Raw genomic sequence first — 7,708 nt, forward strand, 5'->3', positions numbered from 1 at the left:
ACTGCAAGATAAAACAAGGAAATCAGTAAAGTGATACGTGGGTCACTACCATCCATGATGACCCACGTGCCATGGAAGGCAGCCCTACAAGATGAAAACAAACTTTTTCCAAGACACTGTTGAGCCTAACACGTGTCCTCCCCTGAAATTTCCAGTTATGTAAATCAGTGGAATCTTTCATTGTTTGAATTCAGTTTTTCTCTTACTAGACACTAAATAAAGGAAAAGCTCACATTCTAAGGATTTGCCTGTCATCCTCCGAAGTGTGTTCCCTGCCTTCTTGTCCCCTCCCCCAATTATCATTGCCTGCGTTCAAGCCTTATCTCTTCTCTTTGATTTTACCACATAGAAGTTAGCAAGTCTCTTTGACTTTAATTTCTTTTCCATTCAAACAGGTATTTACACAGCCATCGGAATGCTTGTCATAGAGATCTGATAATTTTAGTCCTTTGCTCAGGACCCTTCACACATCTTCCTTGTACACAAGATGAGTTTTAAATCCCTGGTCTTAGGACACAAGGCCCTTCACGATTTGGCTCCTCTAGCCTGTGCAGCCTCACCACTTGCCATTCTCTCTGTCCCATCTCTCCCAATGCACATATTCAGGGAAACGTTACATTCTTGACCTTCTAAATACGAGCAGTTCTTAAACACAGCATGGCTGTTTTTTGTCCTGGTCACTGCTCCTCTGCTATTACCTCTGTCTAGTTTCGAGAACTCTTTCCCAAGAAGGAGCTCATCCAATGGTAAATTAATGTTCATCCTAGCCCAATGTCTTTTATAAAGTTTATTCCAATTTCTCCATATTATCCATCCACAACTATTTCCACACAAGACCAAGATCTTTGAAAGCAGAAGCTCTGTTTAATTTTTCTTTATAACTCTGTTGATTAGGAGTATCTGGCCAGACATGTTCTTCATATTTGCTGAAAAAATAAATGTATGAATGATTGAATCAGATGCAAAGATTGAGCTCTTACCTGAATTATTTTTGGATCATCTTTATGATAAGTAGCTAACTAAAACAACAATCATTAAGAATTTGACTAAGCCTTTTAGATGACTTCTCTCTGAGCCACAGTCCCTGAGAGAGATTTCGGCAGGGACAGACTATGGCAGACATTGTTTTTAGTCTGTCCAGAATGCTTTTTCACTACGTCACCTTCTTACACAATTATTTCCTGACCTTGATGAGAAAGATAGATAGTTGAATCCTGGGTATTCTTTTCTTTCCCCCACCTCTTATGGTCCACTTTTATCTCCCAAGAATTAGATTCTGAGCCAACACACTTAGGGCTCAAGCCATTTGAAGGCACACATGTAAGAAGATCTGTAGGCTCAGAACCTGTGGCTCAAGCGGCTAAGGCGCCATCCACATACACCTGAGTGGGTTCAAATCCAGCCTGGGCCCGCCAAATAACAATGATGGCTGCAACCAAAAAATAGCTGGGCGTTGTGGTAGGCAACTGTAATCCCAGCTACTTGGGAAGTGGAGGCATTAGAATTAGCTTGAGCCCAGGAGTTGGAGGTTGCTGTGAGCTGTGATACCACAGCACTTTACCCAGGGCGACAGCTTGAGGCTGTCTCAATAAATAAATAAATAAATAAATAGATCTGTAGCTTCCGAGGCTGAGAAAACTTTTGTTTTTCAGTCCTTTTATTCTGTGGCCTATCCTTGATATCTTTCTAATAAATCTCTGTTGTTGGGTTACTCAAAATTGGGCCTATTTCTTGGAATCACAAAAATTCTAGCTGATGATACGTCCTTGATGCATGCTAATTTAGGGCTATCTTTCAGTAAAGTAACATAAAAAGGATACATATTATTTTTGACCAACAAGAGAGACTATTGCCACAAATCCCACGTGCTTGACATACAGCAGATCAAGGAATAGTTGCTGTACAGATAGGTTTCCAGGTGTGAGTACTTACGAACTGAAAATGTCATAACAAGAGATAGAGCATGGGTCTTTGTTTGTTATATTACTCTATTTATCACATTTTCATTAAAAATCATCTATTCCCCAATAACCAAGTGATGGGAACAACGCAAGTATCCATTTACAGATGAATGGGTAAGAAAAATGTGATATATGTACATACAGTGGAATATGATGCAGCCTTGTAAAAGGAAGCAGCGTTGTCACAGGCTACAGTCTGGATGAGTCTTGAGTATGTTATGCTGTGAGCAAGTTGCCAATCACAAAAAGACAAGTACTGTATCATTCTATGTGAAGAATCTAAAGAAGGCAGAATCACAGAAACAGAAAGAAGAAAGGTGGTTGTCAAGGGTCATGGTGAGTGAGGAGAGGGAATTCCTGTTTGGTGAGTATACAGTTTCAAAATGTATACAGTTGCAAGATGAAAAAGTTATAAATGTCTCTTCCACAACAATGTCATTATACTTAACACTACGGAACTGTACACTTAAAAATGATAAAGATAGTAAATAGAACATTATGTTTCCTACCACAATTTAAAAAAATCATTTGGCTAGTATATGCCATGTGCTGGGTTATCAAGGAGCTTGTAGACTAGTTAGTTCAATCATAGAATTAAAAAGTTCTAATCCCCACCTTCATGGAGCTCCCAGTCTAGCAGAGGAGATAAACAGTAATAGAGCTAACCTCGTAAAGTACAATAAAGTGCAGTGCAATAAATCCTAACATTGTGGGTAGGGAGATGGTAAAAGGATACTTCACACAGGCAAAACCTAACTCACACTTTGGTGAGGGAACATTTCCTGGAGAGAGTGAATTCCAAGCTGCATTCACCTGTTAAAATGGTTGGGAAGGATAATTCCAAGCAGAAAGTACAGCATGGACAGAGGGGTAGGACAGAAAGGGTGGTGTCCTTGGGAAAAAAAACGTAAATACATGAGTCTGTGTGGAGACTGTGTATTAGGGTGGGGTTGGGTGAGATGAGGCTGGAGAGATAAGTACAGCTTGTAAGTACAGCTTATCATCATGGGTCTTGGAGGCTGATGCAATGTGGAATCAATCAAGGGCCTTAAACAGCGGAGTGATAGAATCAAATATGCCACAGGGCTGCTGTGGGGAAAAGGGATTAGAAGGGGAGAGTCTGTAGGAAAGTCGACCAGTTAGAGCTATGCTGCCACACGTGGCTGCTGAGTTCTTCCAATGTGACTATTACAGTTAAGATGCTTTAGAGTGGAAAATATACACTGGACTTCAAAGAATTAGAGTTAAAAACAATAATGTAAAATACATCAATAATTTGTGATAATTTTATAGTTACATGTTAAAATGATAATATTTTGGATATAGTAGGCTAAGTATAATATATTTTAAGAATTAATTTCAATTGTTCTATGTTTTGTAATGTGGCTATTAGAAAATTTTAAATTGCACCCATGGCTGGGGTTATGGCTGACATTATATTTCTATTGAATGATGAGTTGCTTGGGCAACCTATGGAAAATGATGAAGCTTCTATTGAGTCAAATGTAATTTGAATGAAGTGGACTTATTGAATGGCTATAAAGAATGAAGATAGTCAGGTCATGTTTACAGTTGGATGAGAAGGGAGAATGAGTGAAAACAGCTAAGCTTGGCTCCGGGTGCCTGGCTTGAGCAAGCGAATGGACACTAGAGGTCCTCACTAAGGCAGGAGAGCAGTGAGGAGCAGGCTGGAGAGGAAGCTACTGAGATTAGTATATAACTGGACTCAGTAGACAATGAATTCAGTGAATAATTGAGTTTGAGGGCCTCGATACTCAGTTGGAAAAATTGGGTAGGCAGATAGATGTACATAGAATCTGGAGCTCAGGAGACACAGCCAACAGATACATGTTTGGGCATCACCAGACTACAAGTGGCATTTAAAACCTTGGGTACATTATAGGAGTCAATGTGTTGATTACTTGTGCAAATCAGAATGCTTACATCCTAAGCACATAGCCTTCACCACTTTTACCCAATTACAGGATTAAGCCATTTATGCGCTACACCTGATAGATCCAACTTGCACTTGCAGTATGTTCCATAGGTGTGATGCCTCTACCAACCCTCCCTCTATTGTCCCACCGCCCCTCCCTTGCCCTCTCCCTCTCCTTCCCTCCTTCATCCTTAGGCTATAGTTGTGTTTCATTTTTCACATGCATGTGTGAGTGATTGTAAATTGGTTTCACAGTAGTATACTGAACCTCAGAGTCAAAGCATTCTATAATAGTCATACTCTTATTATTGCTTAATACTTCATTGCAGCAATCATCTGATTTCTTTTCTGAATGTATTTATCTTCATTCATTCTTTACGAGCTTTTTGTTTCTAGTCCTTATCTTAAACATTGTTATTGTTGGTAAATTTTAAGCCTTTTTAATTCTGTGAAGGCAAAAAGTGGAAACCTAATAATTACATGTATATGTAAAAATAAAAAATAAATTAAATAAATAAAAAAATAAATAAATAAAAATAAAACCTTGGGTACAATGGAGAGTGCCTATAGAGAGTACACAGTGGTCAAAGAGGACTGAACAACCACCTGTGACAAATATGGACTTCATTGGCTATTGTGTAAATGCCGACAGGTGCGCTAGGCTTTCCCATGTATTTTGTAACACAAAGTCTAGGAAAGCCTTTGAGTGAGTGGGAAAATGCTGCCCCCTAGAGACTGCCATACACACCAACATAGTCAAGAGTTCTGGGAAGTCACATGATGAAGAAACCTCTTTAACAAGCTTGTTTGTAAAAATCATATTTGACTACAGAAAGTCTTCTCTCCAGAAACGCTTGTTAGTTTCTTAGGAAACGTGCTTAGGTAACATATTTTGAGAAGTTTTTTCCTACGGTAATCCAGTCCTTTAGTACCAAAAAAGGTCAAATAGAATTACACGCAATGTGCGCCCATTAGGGCAGATTCATAAAGAAATTATTTTGGCATTTCTGTTAAATAAGATATATTTTCCACATCCAGGTTACTCTATGCAAGCCTAAACATATTTCTTGGCATTTCCAATGCCTTTTACAACGTGAAGTACTTGGGATTAATAAAGATACCTTATTTCTATGAGCAACTTAACATCAATGCCAAAAAACTATTCTAAGTTCATACCAAAGAAAATTCTTGCTTTAAGTTTGAATATAGGACATCTGATGGTCTAATAAAAGATTATCTCACAGAAACAAAGTTTGAAGGACAAAAATAATTTTCCAAGCGTTGATTTGAATGGAGAAGAGGTACAAAGTTAGGTGGGACTTTTTGTTTCTTATAAACTGCTTATTCAGGTGAAAAATGTGCAAGCTGCCATAATTTACATTATTTCCGGTGTCTTTGGTATGTTGATTCAGAAAATGAGTTGGGTAATAACACACCTTATAAAAGGCACCAGATGGCATAATAATTTCCTTTGCTTAGCAACTAATATGTTATCCACTGTGGGCAGTCTAGATTTCCATACTAATGCACAGTATTAGAACATTTAACAAGAGAAGCCCCAACTCCTACAGTCAGGAGTCGAGGTACAAGTCAGGTGTTACATAAATAGCCACAAGCCATATCTAAACAAAGGGGTTCAGATGTAAATTTTAAATTTTCTTTGGATTTAAGGCATCTTGAAATGCCACAGTTTTAAAAGCCACGTTAAACCTGAATCATGCCATCATTTTCTATTGATGCAGTTACAGAAGATGTGGAATAAACTGGATCTTTCTTTTCCTCGAAAACTTCCTACCTGATAGATGAGGAGTTGGGAGAAGAAGGATAACATAGTGGGAAGGGCTAAATATCTGGTTCTTGAACCCACTAGCTCAATGATCTTGAGTAAATGCTTAATTTCTCATAGTCTCTAGTTCCTTCTTGGTAAATTAATAAAAACAAGTCCTTTCCACTTCACAGGGCTGTTGCAAAGACCAGAACAACATAATAAATTTTGCTAGAACATAAGCATCACGAGGCAGAGATTTTTGTTGTTATTGTTTTGCTCATTGCTATATCCCTAATACCCAGAAGAGTACCTGGCACAGAGTAATCCTTCAGTGAATCCTGTAAACCTGTTTTTAATATTTTAAAGATGTAATATAATATACATAAGGTATCTCGGTTACTCATTAAGCCAAGGAAAGCAACCAGAGCAGAAAGACAGTAAGTGACTAGCTCTAGTCATCCACTAAGTTAGAATGAAGTTCAAGGCAAGTCTCTTGGTATTTTATTTATTTGGTCATTCAACACATTTTTGAGAGTGTGTACTACATGTCAGGCATGGTACTAAGTGCTGAATATGTAGTGGTAAGATGATCATAATTTTTTATCCTTCATTCTGTTTTACACATGTACAATGTATTGTATCACATTTCTGATTTGCGTAAGTTGTTATGCAAATCAGATGTTGATCTGCATAATTTCTTTTTGGGATATGACCCCAAATGCACAGGCAACAAAAGTAAAAATAGACAAAATGGAATTGCATTAAATTAAAATCTGCTGGGAAACACTCAACATCACAGTAGCATTGTTCATGATAGCGCAACAATATCTGTCAGCTGACAAATGGATAAACAACATGTGGTCTATCTATAAAATGGAATGTTATTCAACAATAAAAAGAAAGGAATGACTAATGCATGCTTCAACATAGATGAATCTTGAAAGCATTATACTAAGCATTATACCAAGTGGAAGAAGCCAGAAACAAAGGCTATGCATTATGTTTTTCCATTTGTTTGAAATGTCCAGAAAAGGCACATTCATAGAGATAGAAATAGTTTAGTGGTCGGCTAGAGTTGGGAATGGGCATGCTGGGAAAAAAAGAGAGTGGCTAGAGAGGGGATTTCTATTTATGTTTATGAAATTGTTCTCAAATTGTTTATGGTGATGGTTCCACAACTCTGAACATATAAAACCCATTAAGTACACATTCAAATGGGCAAACTTATGGTATGTGAATTATAACTTAATAAGGCTGCTATAAAATAAAAGAAAATGCACAAACCAAAAAAATCAATAAATCAAAACTGCTTTTTAAAAATGGTTGATAAAATTATAAACTTCTAGCTTATACCAATCAAGAAAAAAGACATTAATTTCCAGTAAAGAAATGAAAGAAGAGTATTACCAGAGGTATTATAAATGTTAAAAGGATAAGTATTTAAACATATTTATTCTAATAAATCTGACAACTTAGATAAAATAGATCAATTTCTTAATACTCAAATATTATAAAACCAAAAGTGGAAGAGAATTTAAAAAAAAACCTTGGGTTATCTATTCAGATAGCTCTACATCAATTAAATAAATCGAATCAATAACTTAAAATCTTCCCCCCAAAACATTCCAGTTCCAGATGGATTCACTGGTGAATTTTATCCAGCATAGAGGGAGACATAATAGTTATCTCACAGATAGTTTCAGAAAATAGAGGTAGTACTTCCCAACTCACTTTACCCATTTAGTATTAGTCTGATACTGACAGAAAAGCTATTTTAAGGAAAGAAAATTAAAGATCAATATCTCCAGCGAACTTAGTTGAAAAGTTTCTAATAAAATATTATCAAACCTGAATTAGCAACATATAAAAAGGGTAATGCATCATGACCAAGTAGAATTTATCCCAAAACAAAAGGTTGGTCCATCTAACCTTTGAAAAACAATAAATGTAGTTCATTAGTTTAATAAACTATAAAAGAACATCCAAATGGTTTTCTATGTAAATTAAGAAAAAGCATGTGATAAAATTTAACACCTACTCATG

Source organism: Otolemur garnettii, unplaced genomic scaffold (genome assembly GCF_000181295.1).
Source record: "Otolemur garnettii isolate 467f Iridium unplaced genomic scaffold, OtoGar3 scaffold00039, whole genome shotgun sequence".
NCBI lineage: Eukaryota > Metazoa > Chordata > Mammalia > Primates > Galagidae > Otolemur > Otolemur garnettii.